The 19,754-nt window shown below is 38.2% G+C and overlaps 1 long non-coding RNA gene across 1 annotated transcript; it reads left to right on the top strand.

The window, feature by feature from the left end:
- Positions 1-7: 7 nt before the first annotated feature.
- On the top strand, positions 8-16,934 carry LOC147825891 (uncharacterized). The gene is made up of 3 exons (XR_015440056.1): positions 8-461; positions 9,915-11,990; positions 16,181-16,934. It is a non-coding gene; the product is annotated as an uncharacterized LOC147825891 (long non-coding RNA).
- The last annotated feature ends 2,820 nt before the right edge of the window (positions 16,935-19,754 follow it).

Genomic DNA, 19,754 nt, shown 5'->3' with positions numbered 1-19,754 from the left:
GAGCAGGTTGGGGGCGGGGTCCCTCCCCACCGCATATTTTTGTGGTTTTGTGCTGAGAGGAAAGCACTCACACCCAAACAAACTTGTGTGAAGCGGCGGGGAAAGCTGCCGCGCGACCCGCCTGGGAGGCTGCGGGCCTGGACGCGCGCGCGGGCGCCCCCTCCGGTGGCAGGTGTGGTCGGGCCCGCCAGGCGGCCGTGGCTGGCATCGGATCGCGGCCCTCGGGTCAGGCTGCTGTGGGCACCGATTGGGTCGCTTCTCCCGCACGCTGTGACGGCCCGGTGCGTCTCTAGCGTCAGCCCACGCGGCGCCTCCCGCGCTTTGTCTCGGTCGTGGGAGCCTAGCGCTGCGGCGCGTGGAGCGGGGAGAGCTCCCGCGGGCCTGAGAAACGCAGATACCCTCAGAAAGGAAACGGATGCGACCTAGACGCTGGAGACGAAACGAAAGATGTCTTGACTTTGGTTTGTTACATGAAGCTCCTACTCTTGGTGTTTTGGTTTTTGGTTTTGGGGTCTTTCCTTTTTTTATTCCCCCTTTTCCGTCATCCCTCAACTTATGCAACTTTCCTTCCCTCTTATCTCCTCTTTATGCCTCAACTTTCGTGCTTCTTTTCCTCTTTCCTTCTTAAGGTCACCAAAGCAAGGTTGTCTTTGCCCTTGGATATGAGAGCAGAAAAGCAGGAAGCAGATTATCCGGGGTTTTGGGGTCCTTGCTACCTTTTAATGTTCAGTTCTTCCCACTGCTCACACAAAGATAACGAGAATCAGATCGGGCCGCTTGAGCCAGCTATAATCTGCAAGCCTCCAGCTACAGCAGTTTGATCCTCTAAGGCTGATACCTCACCCAATCACAATCCAACACCTATTCGGTTGAGAATCCCAGTCTTTCTCTTTCTACAGAATTTAGCATTGAGAGGAACAAACAAGTGAGGGGAAAAACATTGTAATCCAAGTCTAAGGGCCCAGATTTCTCAACCCAATAAATACCTGCATATCTTGTACATATACATAAGTCCGTATCACATACAGAAGTGCAGGCCGTCTTTCAGGTGTGTGTAGCGGTGTCAGTGTGTATAAGAATTAAGTCTGCATACAGATAGACAAGCTACATATGAGTAGTATCTATGTAACAAGTGAACCTACCTGCTGTACATTATTAAACTTTTGATAAAATGATCAAACTGGGAAGAAGTCCTTGATGATAAGATGGGAAACTGAAGGTTAACTGGGTGGGTCATTAATAAAGCCATTTCCTGTTAAACGGTAACCTGTAGCAGTGAATGTGAGTTAGGGCTCAGGTGAAAAACAGCAATCCGATTCCCATCTGAGTCGGTTTCAGGGCTCAGCTAGCTTTTCAAGGTGTCTGTCTTGCTCTTTGGGAGTCTCACTGAAAGGAACCCGTGTGAGAAGCTAATGTCTCTTTTGGTTAATTACATGTTTGCTGAATTCAGATTTATGTCCGCAATCACAGATAAGTCATAGAGTCTGACAGCGTCTTTCCCCAATACCCTTCTTTCTCAATGCTTTAAAACTCCCCACGTGCAGTAATTCCCACTCTCCAGACATTGGAAATTTAAATCCTGTCGGTAGATGGCGCACAGACCCTGCCACGGACGTCCTTACGTGAACTCTTTACAACAAAAAGACTGGCACTGAAAGGAAAAACATCTTGAATACTCTAGGTTCAACTTTGAACAAAGGAATTTATACCAGTCTTTCAGATTACTATTTAACCTTTTTTAATAGGTTGGATATTAAGAGCAATCAAAAGAGGAATAACATTAATTTCCTATCCCACATATCTGGAAATTTTCACACTTTACGTGAAGTACAAATGTGAAAAACTACCTGTAGAAAATATGTTGAAATCAAATTTTAAGATAAACTTTAGTGAGGGCCAGGGATTTAGCTCAGTGGTTCCACCGCCTGCCTTGCAAGCACAAGGACCTGAGTTCCATACCCCGTACCAAACAAAAACAAGATAAACTTCAATGCTAAATACTAAATAATGTAATTAAAATGAAAATGCCAGATGTGGTGGTACACACCCATAATCCCAGCACTCAGGAGGCTGAGGCAGGAGGATTACCTTGAGTTCCAGGCCAATCTGGGCTATATGGTGAGTTCAAGGCCAGTTTTGAATACATACCAACACCTTATTTCAAAAAAAAATTAAAATCTACTTATCCAAACAGCAATTGTCTTACCAAAATTCATACTACAGTGTGTACAACAGTATAAACCACCATGGGGTTAGCTTGAAGAGCAGAAAGCTATTGACATCATATCCAGTAAAAATTGTGACGAATAATAAATGACCACAGTGTCTGTGATCATTCTTAACTCCCGATCACAACCACTACCATCACCACTGCCTTAACACTATTATTTATGACTCCAACCTTTTCATTCGCAATTATTCTGTTCAGTTTGGAAGTTGAGGCTAGTTTTGATTATCTGGCAGAGCAAAAAGAGGGCCTTTAAAGTGCTATTAGGATGTTAAGGAGCATCCTAAAATAAAATTTATCTGTTCATTGTGATAGATTATTGATGCACAACCTCAATAAAAATTAATTGCCCATCCTTCATTGTATGGATTTGAGGGGAGGCGAAGGTGCATTTGGAAAGCTAAGTAATGAGACAGTAAACATGCATTACACTCAGAATATCTGGGGATTTCCCAATAACACTGCACTTCTTCTGTGTACTCCATACGTATCTTTATCCACAAAAACTGCTCCATGCATCAGGCATGGAGCATCCAGTGTAAGAATATAAGAATGACAGGCTTTCTGCTGTTGCAGAGTTTATAACCCAGGGGAGAAGTTTCACCAAAGTTATTTCCTTCTTTATTTCATAATACCTAAGTTTGAGGTAGATATATGTGTCCCACATAAACAAGCAGCACAGAAATCTGACATGACCAGCCCAAGATGAGAAAAACCCAGCACAGGATTAGAATCTAGGAGTAGTTTCCCTGAATCCCACCTTTTAATACTTCAAAAGGAGAGGGTGTCTGGCAACCACAGCCAATTCCTCAATTTCCTTTTCCTTGATCTGAAGTATTTCCCATGTTCACTTTATTGCAGTTCTTTTGGGGGAAAAACATAAATCCTTTAATGAGAGAAAGCTAAGTCTTTTCCAGATTTTGTACATAGACAGTAAATTGGAACTGTCTCCCTGTTTTTTAGGCAGTTTTTAAATTTCAAAATGTTACAATGTGTTGGGAACACCAGAAGAGTAAAAAATCCTTATTACTGTGAAAAAAACAATTGCTTTGATATACACTCAAAGAGCTATTTCCAGAGATAAGAAATTCATGGGGATTTTTTTAAACACCAGAGCCTCTTCATGTGTAAATCATTCCTTGAGAGTCATTTAAGCAATGCATTTATACATTTAGAAGACGAGTCTCTCCACAGTAATAATTTATTAATTTGTTAGGCTGTATCCCTAAATTTAAAAGCAGCACCTCAAGGCCTGAAAATTAATAGAAGATATTATGTGAGACCAGCAATGTGAAACAAGATAAATATTAGGGGTCAGTTGATAGAAGGTTATTGAAAATGTTTCCCTAATATATATAGGGATCCCACTGATAGTTGTAGGTAAAATACATAATAAATTGAAACTGCTTGCTGGGGAATTATCTGAAAAGTTGACCATTTTACTGTATCTTTATGCACCTCTGCCATCTCTTAAAGGCTACTGTGCTTTCCATCATTCTTTACATAATCTCTTTGATTTTTAGTAAAAGTTTGGTTTATTTTCATATATATATTTTATCAAATACAGTAAGGCTCTATTTTGCCTTATAAACTAATGTAGTGAACTCAAACTTCAATTAAAGTGCAAAAGAAACATTGGAAGAGGAAATTACTCCCTTCCCTTTACTAGATGGAGTGACCGTGGCTTGAAAACAGTCCTAAGCCTCTAAGAAGCAAGTGATTTACTACCCTCTATTAGGATCAAGTATCCTTGTTGGGTTAAGCTATTTATAGTCAGCCCAGAATAATCCACACGTACATTACCCACTTTGTAGATAATCCACAGTGATGCGATTTATGTGTGGGGGTTTTAAATGTAAATTTATGTTAGAGGCAGTTTTTTTAAACTATACAAAATGCATATGACTGCATCTACTTGTCAGTTTTCACTCATAGTTCTTCACAGAGAAAAGTTAATATATTAATCTATTCTTTCTCTTTTGGAGCTTATTCTAAATTTTCTAAATGTTATTAAGAAAAGCTTCTAAATTCTATTAAGCAATTTGTCATCCCAGATATACAATGCTTTGGTAAAGAACTATGGAGCTTGGAAGCAATACTACTTGATAGGAAATAAGCACTATTCATTTATCAATGTGCTAAACCAAAACAAACCTTAGCGGCTATTACTAACTGTGGCTCTATTGTATATCCCCTGTGAAATCAACTCAGGGAAAATCAATGAAAGACTATTCTCTAAACATTATTCCTAACCATTTGGGGGAAATTTCAAATTTTAACAAGTATATGAAAATCATTTATGAATAGCAAAAGAACTTTATTTATTTCTATACAATTAGACCCTTAATGTTCATTATTTCAATCTTTTGTCTTACGTTTCATGACTTTGACATTTTACTTTTATTATTAATTCAGTCCATTCAGTGAACTTCCACTGAAGGTCAGCCAGTGTTCTTGGTCCTTTGAAAACAGGATACAAATAGGGGATGCCTCTAATGCTCTCATTTATATCAACGCATTTTATAATTATTGACAGCATTGATAGATTGCTACAACAAATGAAAGATGTTGTTAAACATATAACAATAAACCCTGGTTATTCACTTTTATCTCCACTTAGAAAAAAAACATTTACTCATGACAATGAAAATAATCCCTTTAAGAAAAAAAAAATGGTTGAAATCATTTACTGAAATCACAAACAAGCATTGAGAACACTTCCAAATAAAAATTTTACTTCTAGGGCTCAAACTGGCCAAATTTGGGATGCTTGGAACCTCAAAAAGAATCTAGAATTTCATAATGATTCCCTTTTTTTTCTTTATACTAGGGATTAAACACATTGATTTACCATTGGACTATACTCCCAGCCCCATACAATGATTTTTTTTTAAAAAGAAGCTAAAAATCCTTTTCTCACAGAAAAATACTAGCTAATATGTACAAAAAAAAGATAACAGTCATCATTTTTCAGCCTCCAATACAGTAATAAATTTAGCAAAGTGTTTCAGTGTATGCTGAAAATATTGAGTGAAAGATTTTTGAATACATTATTCACAAGCTCTCATCTCATTCTACATATGTATACAGTTCTAACTACGAAGGGAGGAAGGGGCCTTTTACAGCAGAGAAATCTGGACACCACATAACCAAGTGACCAAACATTGCTGACTGGGAAAAGATGACATCATGCATGTCCCTCTCGATGTGATGAAATAAAAAGCATACAGTGTCACCAAATAGAATTCCTCCCAAAAGTGCTTATCTTGAATCTAACTGAGGAAGAGCTCAAACAAATCCTGATAATGGGCATTTTATATGATAATGGTCAACTCTTTTAAAAAATCAGAATCAAAAGCTAAAAGAAAAAGTGAGAATATGCTCACTTAAAGTTGGCTGAAGAAACAAGAGAACTATATGTAATATTTAAAACTTAACTGGATTTCAAATTCAAAAACAAACACATAAACAAAAAACAGCCTAAAGAAAATTACTCTCTTAAGTGAAATAAATAGGACACATGTGTAAATACCGAATAGTTTCTCTATTGTGAGAAACTGAAAGTGTAAATAAGGACTAAAAGGTATAATAAGTAATGTGAAATAGGAAGAAAAGAGGGGAAAGGGGAAGGGGAAGGGGAAGTGGGAGGGGTAGGGGAAAGGAAAGAAGGGAATGGAATTAATATGAGAAAATGAAAAAATGGAAACAAGTCTTTGTAAATAGGGAGAAATGGAGGGGTTGAAGGGAGGGCAGGGGAATGGGGAAAAAACAAGAACCAAGAGAGATTACATAAAGGTGCAAATTTCCAATGATGAATGTCATTATATTGTATACCTAAAATGTACCAATAAAATTAATTTTTAAAAAAAGAAAATTCCTGAGGAAGTTGGAGAAGGTTAAACATGTACTATATATTAAATAGTACAATTGTAAGCGCAAGGACCCGAGTTCAATCCCCGGTACCAAAAAAAAAAAAAGTACAATTGTATAAAGGTTAAATTTCTTGGATGGGATAATATTTTTTTTTTTTTTTGGTACCAGGGATTGAACTGGGGTCCTTGCCCATGCGCAGCAAGCAGCAAAACCGCTGAGCTAAATCCCCGGCCCCTGGATGGGATAATATTATTGTGATTATATAGGAGACTCTCTTGGGTGTTAGGAAATACGCATGGAAGTATTTAGGGAAGAGTTGTTATGTCTACAACCTACTCTCAAGTAAACCAGTCAAAATAATAAGAAAATAAGATACAAATATAAATTTATATAAATATAAAATATACAAATAATAACAAGATAAAGCAAAAGAATTGAGTTCATTGTACTGTTCTTTCTGTAGATTTGTCTCTTTTTTTCAAAATATAAATGTTAAGGAATAAATTGATCTTTGATTCAAGACTGATTTCTGAAGTCACCACTCTGTTTCCTCAATAGTATTTTTAGTTTGTTTTTTAAAAAAATGCTCAATAAGAACAAGAATAGGTAAAAGTGAAGATGAAAATATAACCTGAAAGACTGTTTGTGCGTGCGTGCATGCGTGCGTGTGTGTGCGTGTGTGTGTGTGTGTGCATGCAACTGCCATTGAGCTATTGCTACATCTTGGGGTTTTACTTTTAAAGAAAAGGCAAAGGGTTAAAACTTTTTCCTTCTTTTCTTTTTCTTTTTCTTTTTTTAGTTCTTTTTCAATCTGAGGCTTTATCTACTCCATTTTTTCTCCTTTCTGCCAATTCCTAGATTCGTTTTAGAGTTGTAACAGTGTGATGGCTTTTGATGGACTGACAGTTTTGAGGTCAGCATCTTTGGTGATCTCAGCTTTTCTCTGACAGTGAAGGGCTCCGAAGGGAGCAGAACGCATGACATGGTCCAGCATGCCCTGCTAAATTAGTGACAATATTTTTTCATGGAATGTTCTTTCAAAAGTAGATGCTGTGTTTGAAAGGTTTTCCCATGAGGTTACACCAATTTAAAGGTCACTCAATTCTACAAACTGCTTAATTGTGTTCCATTAAGCATGTCTGAAAAAGCATGTGTGTGTGCGTGCAGGTACATGTGTGTGTTTAATAGCATTCACAAACTGCCAATATCAGCACTGTCTAACTTAGAAAGATTTCTTCCATCCCTTTCCTCACTGACCCGATGCATAATGCACTGACTTCCCTTTCTATTGCTCAAGGGCAGCTGGATGAGTGGCCTTGGCTCATTTAGAAACCCTCCAATGCTTTTTTTCTCAATTCATATTTTCTTTAAAGGTCACCTACCTCCCACCTGTCAGGCTGTATCTCAGAATCAGGAACAGGACCTTTGCTTGCTCAAGTACTGCCTGCTCAAGTACAGCTATTGCAGTATCTAAAGATTGGCCAGCACTTGTCATCAGGTAGCAGATTGGACATACTGCTCTTTAGAGTCTCATTTTAGGCCTAGGACCCTTGTGAGCACTTTTTGCCAACCAGGTATGAGACAGAGGAATGTGGGAAGAGTAACTGAAGCAAGGCCAGAGTAGTGTTCTAGGTTTCCTCTCCAAGCTTGGGAGAGAATGCACAAAGGGACCCTCACTCATTGAAATGTCTGCTACAGGTAGTGAAGTTCACTGAGTAAGAATAAAGAGAAAAGGAAAAATTAGGCCCTAAATAAGAGCAAACAAGATAAATCAAACCACTTTAGGATAAAAACATTCCGAACTAAATCACAAAACTAAATAAATATGTGGAAATTATAAATATAATAACAGTACTATAGAAAAAATATTTTTACTCTAAGGGAAAAGAATTTAGAGACTGGTTTTGATTTTTTATTCAGCAACTGCAACATGGAAGCTATAATTACATATAACATAGTGCATATACTTTCTTAATTAATTAGTTGTTATACTGTGGCTCTTGTCCAAACTGTGGTTATTCCATAAACAAAAGGCACCAAAAGTGTCTTTTTGACATTGTCAGACCTCTTAAGCTTTCCTTCAATCAAGACCCTTAATTCTCTTATACAGTTCTGTATTTAAGACCATGTGCTGGTCTTACTGTATGCCAGACATTTTGATTAGAGCTCGTGCAGTGGGCTGACTTCAAGCCAAGGCTACAGCTGAGCCTTAAGGCACTGATCATATATACACATGGCAGGAGGAAGACAGACAGTGTTCAGATCACACCCCAGAGTGCTCTGAGTCATCATGTCTTCCTTGGCTCAACAACCTGGTACAAATGTTTTAACTAGATACTGAAGGTTTTCATATTTTGGGGAGAAAAGGAAGATGTTGGAATTCTTCTAATTTTAATTAAAAGTAAAGCAGAAATTACCATATTCATGGGTGGAAATTTTTCTCCCTAGATTCACCAATCTGTAAAACTATTAATGAGATATATTAGAAAAATACAAAATGGAAAAGAATAACTGGTTTTCATAACACTGTACATTGATGTAACAAATATTCGTTGTATGTTATGTACCCATTATACTTACAACTTTAAATAGAATTCGATGAAAAGATTTGGGGGGGGGGGCAGTGCTCTACCCCCAGCCCAGAAAGATAATTTTGGTGGAGTGATGTTGGTCAAAGGAGAGATAAGATAAAAAAGAGATAAGATAAAGAAAGAAAAACTAGAAATTAAATAGAGAAATAAGAAAATCTGTTAAAAGGCAATGCAGAAAAACTTACAAGTAATTTAGCTTATTTGAAGTGTTCAAGATGATATATTTCCTGCCATAAATCTGCTTGTTAAATAAGAAAAAATATTAACAAAATAATAGAGGCAGAGTTAGAATTTCATAACAATTTAGGAAAGGAAAAGCAAGGACATTTATCATTACACAGGGTTCTGGCATTACTAATAATGCCATCAAGGTTAAGCCCCACAAATCATTTTCCCAGTTGGGATAAATCAGAACACTCTTGATCCTGATTTTACTCCATAGCAGTTTTTAATCTCTTCTTTTCTCCTCTACCCCAGCATTTTATCATATGGTCATTTTGAAAAGTTTCTTTGAGTATTATAAGAAGCAACCTGAAAACTCAGATCTGCAGGTAACTGCTGAGCCTTCTTTACTTAATTTTACATGTTTGTAGTCAAGAGTTCCTTGGACTTAAAGACATATGAAAAACACTACAAAACAGTATTCAATCCATCTTAGAAGGGTTTTTTTTTCCTTTTAAAAGTATTGACCTAAATATAAGTTGGCTAACTTACTCCTGTCAAAAATAAAATGATTTAACTCTTGGTTAAAGGCAAGCACACTTGGCAAAACCGGGGAACAGAAGTAATTCTAAGCCAACCACGTTTCTCAAAAAGGAAGTTCTTTGATATCAGAAGTTGTCTCCAATTGGCAGAGTTTCAAATCAGCAGACATTCCCAAAGTAACAAATTTGAAGCATCTTATTTTATCGTAGAAATAGAAAAAAAGTAACTTTAATATGTTTGGTTTGTTTCTATGATGGTGCTGGGGATGGAATCCAGGGGTCTACATGCTAGCTGAGAGCCTACCACTGAGCCCCGCCCAGGGCCAGTGTGGGTTTCATTAAACTGATGGCACAAATCTTATTTACATGAAAAATAAAGATGCCTCAAAAGTAACTGTTAAGCCAAAAGCAAAAGCGGTATTTTTTAAATCTTGAAATCAGTTTTCATGTTCGTTTGTTTTTCTTTCCATGAACACACCCACTTTTTCTAAGTCTTCATTCTCCTTTTGTCTCTGTCAGGAGGTGAGGCTTTGCTGCACCACAGATTTGCCATTGTGAGTTTCTCCCTCACCACAAGCCCAGAAACAATGGAGCCAGATTACCATAGACTGAAACCTCAGAAACTAAGTCAAAATAAACTTTTCCTCCTTTGAGTTCATTTTCTTGTATTTTGTTGCAGTGAGGAATACTGGACTAACGTACTTGGGGTTCAAGAAAAACCTAAAGATTTTGTTATTTAAAGATGTTTAAGTTCACATGAACTTCATTCTTTGTAAAGAGTATTTCTCTAGCACATATGAGGCACCCTGGGTTCAATATGCAGAGAGAGAGAGAGGGAGAGGGAGAGAGAGAGAAGCTGCTCTACATTTGAGCCCCTGGGGTTTCAAACAGAAGAAAAAAAGCTTCAAAACATTAACAAATATTTTAAAGGAGGCTTTCCATCAAATAGTGTAGGTGGGGATATAAATCTGTAATCCACCCTTTTCCCCCACAGAATGTGGGAGTGAACACAGGATTTCTTTCTCTAGGACCACCCCCCTCCCCTTCATTGGAGAAGAGGCAGTTAATGTGGTGGGTAGAGTCCCAGCACTTACTGGGCTGCTCATTTCTGATGAAAGTTTTCAGATGGTAATAGTTCCTCGCCCAAGCTCTCTTTCCCTCAGTGCAGTCAGCAGCAGCCCCGGGCTTCCCTTGTGCCCACTGCCCACCCCCAGCACACTTCTCACACAGTAACAGACACACAGATCCAGCACAATGTGGCAATTGCATAATGCAGCCTTGTTCAAGGCAGTGTAAGAGCAGAAATGAGAGTCGGGGGTTTGGAGGACACTTCACAACTGGAGATCCTCCTTTTCTACCCCATCACTTTACACTCATGCCATTTTAGTTCAACATTTCTATGGAAAGATTATTTTTGAGTATGTATTATATATGTGAAAATTAGATGGTAAAAACTCAAATAGTCAGAATTATATACATGTAGATATAAATGTATACATTAATGACAAATATACTTTTGTGTACTTCTAAGATAGTGGCAGAAAATAAAAGATGCTTCAGCGTTGACATTATGTCTAGACAATAATGCTGTCTTCCTTAATTTTTTGATTTAACAAACACATATATGACAAAAATTGTTAGCATTTTATAAATATTAACTTACTTTAAAACCCCAATGTACTTCCATGATGTTGGAAACTATTTCTCTCCCTTTTAGGTATGAGCAACCTGAACCACTGAGAGGTTAAATGCCTTGTGTAATGTCACACAGGTAGTAAGTAGCAAAGACCTAGGGCAGTGAAAGCAAACTCCTTAGAGCTTTCAATGATACAAAGAGCGCATTGTGGCACAAGTGCCATAGGTTCGCCATCACTATAGGGTGATCATTGTCCTGGTTTTAGTTCTGACAAGTCCTGAATCCCTGTGAACCTCCACAATTTCAGGAATATCAGGATGGTCAGTTATCCTAAAATTCAAACCCTGGCAATCCGACACCAGACTCTGTGTGAATAATGTTTTGTGTTTTGTTTTGTTTTGGTGCTGTGGATGGAATTTAGGGCTTGTGCATCCTGAGCATGAACTCTATCACTGACATATACCCCAGCCTATATTTCTCTTATAATAATGCACAGATACCCATGATAAATGTAGAAACATCATGGGGAGAAATGGACCCAACCAAAGCAACCTTGAAATCTAGACCCTCTACAGTATGTGGTCTACTTGGAAAAATTACCTCCAACTTAAAGTAGAATAAACACTCTGGAATGTTCTAGCATTGATTTATATAGATTGCAGCTGTAGGTCAAACAAGGACACTGCAGAGACATCTGAAATTCAGGCAGAAGGAGAAGGAGGTTGGAAATTCCTTGACAGAATGGCAAAAAGGTTTTCCTTTTCACAATACAGGGACAATGGGAAACTTGAAAAGTCTGTAAAGCCAATTGGAAGCAGTACTGTTTTCTGCTTTCTTCAACTGTTTCTGTAAGTTTTTTGTTTTGCTTTGTTCTGTTTTATACCAGGGATCGAACTCGGGTCCTTGTGCTTGCGCAGCAGGTGGCAAAACCACTGAGCTAAATCCCTGGCCCTGTTTCTGTAAGTTTTTGCATCACTAATTATTAAAATTTCTGTTGTCTGTGTCTATTGGCCTTTCCCTTCAGTGCTTGCAATGGCCTCATTGTGATAGTACCATACTAAGAAACTTCTGGCAAGACACATGGCCCAAAAGACAGAGAAGATGGGCAGGGTGTTTGTGTGCTGGTGGGGAAACTACCCTAAAACCTCCTTCCCAGGTAGAAGATAGCGATCTTGTCAGCAGAGCCTTTGAGTCAAAACTGCAGTCACCACCAAAGACATGCCTCCTGCACTCTTGTGTGGAGAGTCTGAGAATGGCCTCTTCCACCCTGGCACTCTGTGAGAAGAGGAGGAGCCAGCCATGAAGGGCCTGTCATGTTGGGATTCTTCTGAGCTAGAGGGAAGCCATTGAGTGGTTTGAAGGGAGGAATGACACGCTTTGCATATTTAAAAGATCACAGCGTAAGAATGACTGTCATACAGAGTACTAAGGAATGTGCTGTGCAAAGACATGGGTAAAGGACCCAGAAATTGCAAAACGTTGAAAGGGACTATAAAACAAAAATGATAAAAATATTTAAGTATGTTACAGAAAATACATCAGCAAAGTTTGCATGTATTTAAGGATAAAAAAAAGATTGCTTACTGAATGAACAAGTTGTTAACCTCAGTAGGAATTAGGGAGGTTGCAGTTTCCAAACTCTCCACAGTAGTAGCAAATAGTGGTCAATTGTTGGATATTGTAATCTAAACCAATGTGAAAAAATACATTAAAAATTATGCAAGCTGACTTGTAGTCTTGAATGGCCTCACCAAAGGAGGCTTTATCACAGTCCTTCTTTCCACATCATAAGCAGACTTCATTTTAATCTGCGAACAGATTTCTCAGAAAGAAGTTAATATTTTTTAAAGGTAAAATGAGATTGCTTTAAAATCCTTAACATATAGAGTTGCAGTGGATGTTCATCAGGCTTTTTGTAGGTTATTGATTTAAAAATCTCAATTTTTCCTAATGATTACACCATAATGTGTTTTTCTAAAGTGGATTTTTCTTTTCAATGGTATGGAATTAACCTAGAGAGTGTTGAGTTACATCCCTAGCCTCCTCTTTAAAATTTTATGTTGAGACAGGATCTCACAAAGTTATCCAAGCTGGCTTTGAACTTGTGATTCTTCTGCCCTAGCCTCTCAAGTAGCTGGGATTGCAGGCATGCATCACCATACCTGGAAAAATTGATATTCTATATACACTTTTATTTGGTTTAACACTAATTCGCTGGTAAATATTTTTTGTCTATTTCCCCCTGCATGCTCTGAGTAATCAATAATGAACAATATAGATAAATTTGTCTACTGCCCTTGTGGTGATTATAGTTGGGAAGCAAACAATTATAAAGTAATATATGTAAAGAATGTGACAGAAATTCAGCTTTCCTAGCCAGTATCTATTTACTATATCTGTGATAAGCTCAGTTTTGTTGGGGGCAACCAACATGTCCAATTGGAGCATATTGTATTTCCCCAACATGGCCACAGCAATATTTTCATCCCATTTGCTCCTCCAAGCCTTGCTACTCCCATGTCAAGGTGTAAAATCTGTCTCTCCTCTTTAACGGTGGCAGGGCTTTGTGTCTGTCACAGCAAATAGAGTGTGGCACAGTGATGCTGTGTGGCTTTCAGGCTTCAGTTGTGAGAGGTGATGTGGTCCCCAGGTCTCTTTTGGGACCCTCACCTTGGGACTCGGCTGTCATGGTGCAGGAAACCAAGAAGCTACATGAAAGGTCATGTGTAGGTATTGTAGCCACAGTCCAACTGTTCAAGTCTTCTTGGCTGGCAGCCAGTGTCAGTCAATTGCTGCTACACTGATGGCAAGTGGAGCAGAGACAAGCTTTCCCACTGAGCTCTACCCAAATGATATGTTTGTGAGAAAAACATTTTCATTATAAGCCATCAAGTTCTGAGTTGGTTTGATACATAGCAGTAGATTCCTGTAAAATCAGCTTAAAAACTACATTTCCCAGCCTTCTTGCCAGATTGGAGTTGTCACGTGACTGAGTTCTGACCAGTAAGATAAGAACACATGTATTAGTTGGTTTTTTTCATCACTGTAACAAAATACCTGATGCAGACTAACTTTATAAAGAGAAGTTTATTTACCTCACAGTTTTGGAGGCTGAAAGTCCAAACACTATAGCACAGGCTCTAGCAAGTGCCCCATAACAAGTGGTGGAGCGTATGTTAGACAAATCATACCTCAAAATAGGAAGCAGAGAGAGCTGAGTAGGGTGAACCTTGCTACTTTATAACAACTCTCTCATGAGATGTACCTTAATCCCTTCCAAGGGTAGGGCCCCAGAGACTTCCCACGGGCCCCATACTTCAAAGGTTGAACCACCTCCCCGTACTGCCACTCTGGGCATAAGACTTCCACACACAGCCCTCAGCAGATGCACCAACCATAGCCACACCTCAGCACCAGAAGCCAGGACTCACTCAGCAGGCCTTTCTGCAACTTTAGGACCTGGATCTTTTGCTCTTCCTCTGCCTGTAATTCCAGAGCTCCAGTGGGCATTTTGTAAGAATGAGAATGAGGGCCACACCCTACTGGTTCAGAACTGAAACTTTTTAGGCTAAACAGTTTTAGTCATTAGGACAATGCAAATTGAAACTACAATGAGATATCGTTTCATGCTTTTAAAAGGGCAAATATTAGACTGACAGTAAGAGAGAAGGAAAGAAAGAAAGAAAGAAAGAAAGAAAGAAAGAAAGAAAGAAAGAAAGAAAGAAAGAAAGAAAGAAAAGAAGAAAGAAAAGAGAAGGGAAACATAAAAGACTGACATCCCCAGATTTTGGTGGGAATGTGGACCAAATAAAAGTTGCATACAGGGCTGGGGATTTAGCTTAGTGGTTCTGCCACCTGCCTCGAAAGGACAAGGACCTGAGTTCGATCTCTGGTACCAAAAAAAAAAAAAGTTGCATATAAATGGTACCAACAGTTTGGAAAATTGTTCAGCAGGTTTTTTTTAAAATTTGTTTTGGCTTGGTTTGGTTTTGTGACACAGGTTCTTGCTATGTAGTCTAGGCTGGTCTTAAACTCACTGTGTAGCTCAGATTGGCCTCGAACTAGCAGTGATCCTCCTGCCTCAGCCTTCCAATTGCTGGGACTGCCAGAAGTTATGATTTTAGGTCCCCAAAAGTCTCATGTATTTGGAAGGCGATTGGATGTGGGGAGAGTGCTATTCTCTTCAGTGGCTTCATGAACTGATGAGTTCCATAGCCGAATGTACTGTCCCTGGCTCCTCCTAAGATACCAGGCATGTGACACCATGCCTGGATCTCAGCAGTTTTGAACAAAGATAAAAATACATCTATGATTCAGCTATTCAACTTCTAGGTTTTTATTAAGTGTGAAAAGAATGTTTATAGTAACTTTACTTATAATAGTCCAGAACAGGAAATAATCCTGAGAATTGATAAAATAGAAGCAAGCATTGTTGGATATACACTACAATGGAATTACTATTTGGTAATAAAAAAGAATGAGCTATTCATATAAGCAACAAAATGAGTGAGACTCAAAAACTTTACATTGAGGTATAGAAGCCAAATATATGCATTTATACCATATATCTCTACTTAAAATGGCATTCAAAATGGTGCAAAACGAGTAGATTGTGACAGAAATCAGATGAGTGGTTGGCTACCTCTTGGAGGAATTGATGAAAGGGCACAAAGGAACATTTGGAGTGCTAAAAAAGTTCTACATCTCAACTGGAATACTGTTTACCCGTATGTATACAATCATTAAAACTCATCAAACTGTACACGAATGTATACTTTACTGTATGTAAATTGTAAAAAATTAGTTAAAAACAAATATTTATAGGTTTAGTTTTCAATTTCTTATTTAATCTTAGGATCTACTCAGAGTAGCTAGGGCTTAAATATTATTGATTTATTGCTATAGCTAACTTACACCAGCAACATTTATACAAACACTAGAAATGAAAATATTTTTATGATCAGGTCTTGCTGACCAATAAAACATTATCTCTCATTTATTAACCCCAAATAATATATTCTAAATTAAAACACATTCCACATGACTTTTCTTTCCCTTTTCGTAAGATAAGTATAACAAAATTCTTCAAGTGATTTCCCATATGATATCAACTAATAAGGGTTCTTTTTTTTTTTTTTTTTGGTACCAGGGATCGAACTCAGGTCCTTGCCCTTGTGCAGCAGATGGTGAAACCACTGAGCTAAATCCCCGGCCAAGGCTTCTTGTAAAAAGTGATGTCTTATCTGAGATCTGAATTACAGCAGGAGTAGCCAACAAGAGGGAGAGGGAGGAAAAGAATGAGATGAACTCTCCGAGGCAACAGGAAAAATATGTGTATGTATGTGGGCATGGATATATATGTATAGTATGGATGTATATATGTGTATATGTTTATAAACATGGATATGCTTATAGATACAAAAAAATCACATATACAGAGAGAGAAACAGAGTCAGAAGTAGAGACAGAAACAGAGAGATGAACTGAAAGATGGTCAGTGATTTTATTGCATAAGGTGCCATCATGAAAAGGCTGACACGATCTAAGCAGAACTAGTGCTTGATTGGGCAGGGTGCAGGAGAAACTTGAGGTGTCTTGATCCGGATGGTGGTGAAATGGATGTGTGTCCATGTGCATATGTAGAACTCTCGAGGTTTATGTTTATGTTATTTCATTTTAAATACTTTACAGCATGCATATTATATCTCAATGTAAAGAAAGACAGTGGGGGCAAGGAATTTAGCTCAGTGGCACTGTGCTTGCCTCACAAGCGCAAGATTCTGAGTTCAATCTCTGGTACTGGGAGAAAAAAAAAAGCAGGAGATGATAGGAAAGGAAGTTTGGAGAAAAATGGCAGGATAGAGACCTTTTTAGCTGGTCAATTTAACTGTCTGGAGATCATTTGGATGGACATCTTTATATAAGGATTGGACATCTTTACATATAACTTGCACAGTTGTTTAAATGATGGTGCAAACAACCTAAACAGGAAGGAGGAAGATTTGGGGAATATGGCAAGGTCAGCTTGGAATATGATAGAGGTCTCAATAGCATTAAATAAACTTCTGTTGTTTGTGATGAGTAACATAGATGCTGTTAACTATTTTTGAATATGTATACATATATATAACATATATATGTATATATATTCAGTAAATAGTTGAATAAATAGTTCTGGACCACAAGAAAGGTGTTTAGTAAGCATCAGTCTAGAAGTGTTAGAAAGTACTACTTTTCTGTAAAATAGAGGTTTGGCTTGGTGCATGACTCCCTAAAACAGGCTATATTTCCTGACCTCCAAGCAGGTAATTGCCCACATGACTAGGTTCTGACCTACAGAATTTAGTAGAAATGATGCTTTGCAGCTTCTGGGTCATGCCCTTTACAGGAAAGAATGTTCCCTGCTTTCAATGAGGTTGAATGCAAATACGATGATTGTGAGGTGTTTTGGTTACTTTTCTCTCGTTAAGACAAAATACCCAACATCCATAGTTAGAGGGGAAGGGGTTTATTTGGCTTACAGTTTGTAGAGGTTTCAGTCCATAATCAGCTGGCTCCAAGGCAGGGATGACAAACAGGCATTGCAGAGGAGAAACAACATGGCAAGCACAAGGTAGCCACAATAACAAGAGTGTTAACAGCGTTTCTCTGCCCCTTTTACCTTATTCAGAATACATAGGGTGGATAGCACTCAGGCCCTTAATCCTAGTGCCCTTGAGCCCAGCATTGCATCATGAATCAATTCCAGCTTCATGCACTCTAGATCAATCCTATGACCATATGAGGCTTTGGGGGGACATCTAGACCCAAACCATAACATGAGGTCATTTGGATCCCATGGATGAAGGCCATGTCCCATTGATGTCACACACTAGAACAGTCTTGGATTTCCTAACTACTGGGACACCACGGTATTCCTGGACCATACACATGAAACATTACGTGAGAAATAACTCCCATGTTCAGGTATTTTTTGTCTCTAATAGTAGAATTTATCTGCAGTGATCCAACTATTATTTTAAACCAGCAGAGAGTGTTACAAATGAGAAATGCCAGGAAGGAGTAGAATTGTGAAGGGGATGGAGAAATCAAGAAAGGAACAGTCACCAATATTAATGGCTTTGATCAGTGAAGAAAAGATTCAAGGGATCTCCTCAGGATGTTGAATTTTGTTGTGTTTAGATCATCTTTCCCTGATCACTTACCCATAGCACCACATAAACTAGTTCTATCTCAATAGTTAGGACCAAGACCAGTAAATGTCTTCTAATTTTTGCTTCTGACCTATTAGGTCTAGTAAATATTGCATTGTCTTTGTTAAAAAAAAAAAAAAAATCTCACCAACATTTCTCATCCAAGAAGGACTTGTCAGTGTGAGGTTATGTGTAGGTAGACACTCTGTAAGGTGCCATTATTGGATCTATTTTTTTTTTTTTGGTACCGGGGATCAAACTCGGGTCCAACTGGGGTCCTTGCGCTTGCGCAGCAGGCGGCGAAATCACTAAGCTAAATCCCCGGCCCATTGGATCTATTTTAATTCCACGCTAATTAGACTAGAGCAAACTACAATGACTCAAAGTAATCAGTATTTTTCACCAAAAATTGTATAGTAGATTAATCTAAGGGAAAGTAGGTAGAGGGGTTATGTTAGTCAATTGTCTCCTCGTTCAAGAAACAGAAACTAAGAAAGGTTCGGATGGGGGTGTTGGACCTGTTTTGAGATAGATTCTCAATGGCTTTCAGGAACGCAGGTTAAGCAACTCAAAGACAAGAACCACTCATCTCTCTTCCTATCTTTCCTTTCTTGATGGCTGCCAGTTTTCTGTTATCATGCATAGTTACACTTTTGAGATCAAAGGCTACATTTTATGCTTTTATTTATATTAGGTTTCAGTGGTGGTGAACCTATGGCTCACATGTTGCAGCAGTTTATTATCACTAAAAGCTCTACAAGGTTCACCATCATTGATTAGATTCTAGAAGAGGAGGCTGGGTCAGAGAGTATGGACCTTTAAAAAAGTCTTTTTTTTTTTTTTTTTTTTGGTTTTTTTGAGCCAGGGTCTTGCTATGTAGTTCAGGCCTCAAACTCCAGGCAATACTCCTCCCTCAACCTCCTGAGTGCTGGGATTACAGGCATGCACCACCACACCTGACTAATAAAGTTCCTGATATATATTACCAATTGTTTTCTTTAAAAAAATGCTTATCAAGGAGTGTGTGATCATGTTTATTTTTGAAACAACCTCACAAGCTTTAAATTTTATATATGTTAGGGTTTGTTTTTGGTTTTTTTGGCCACGCTGGAATTGAACTCAGGGTCTCATGCAAGCTAGAGAAGTACTGTACACTAACTACACCTCTAGCTCTTTTTAAAACATATATCCTAGCCGAGGATTTAGCTCAGTGTTTCCACCACCTGCTGCACAAGCGCAAGGACCCAAGTTCGATCCCTGGTACCAAAAAAATAAATAAAATAAAAATACAACATTTATCTTGAGATAGAGTTTCACTAAATTGCCTAAACTGGCCTCCAACTTGTGATCATCTGCCTTGGCCTCCAGAGTAGCTGAGATTGTAGACATGTGCCACCATGCCCAACTTTTCTTTTCTTTCTTTCTTTTTAGCAGAATAAAATGTTATGGATGTTTTTATTTTATATTATTTAGCTCTATTAAAAGCAAATTGTTTCACATATCTATTGATTGTTTATATTTCTGCTTTTA

The sequence above is a fragment of the Heterocephalus glaber genome, unplaced genomic scaffold (assembly GCF_053883595.1).
Source record: "Heterocephalus glaber isolate CG9 unplaced genomic scaffold, H.glaber_assembly_v1.0 deba00001481, whole genome shotgun sequence".
NCBI classification, from domain to species: Eukaryota; Metazoa; Chordata; class Mammalia; order Rodentia; family Bathyergidae; genus Heterocephalus; species Heterocephalus glaber.
Note: the sequence above shows the minus strand (reverse complement) of the source record. Positions and strands in the feature narration are given on the sequence as shown.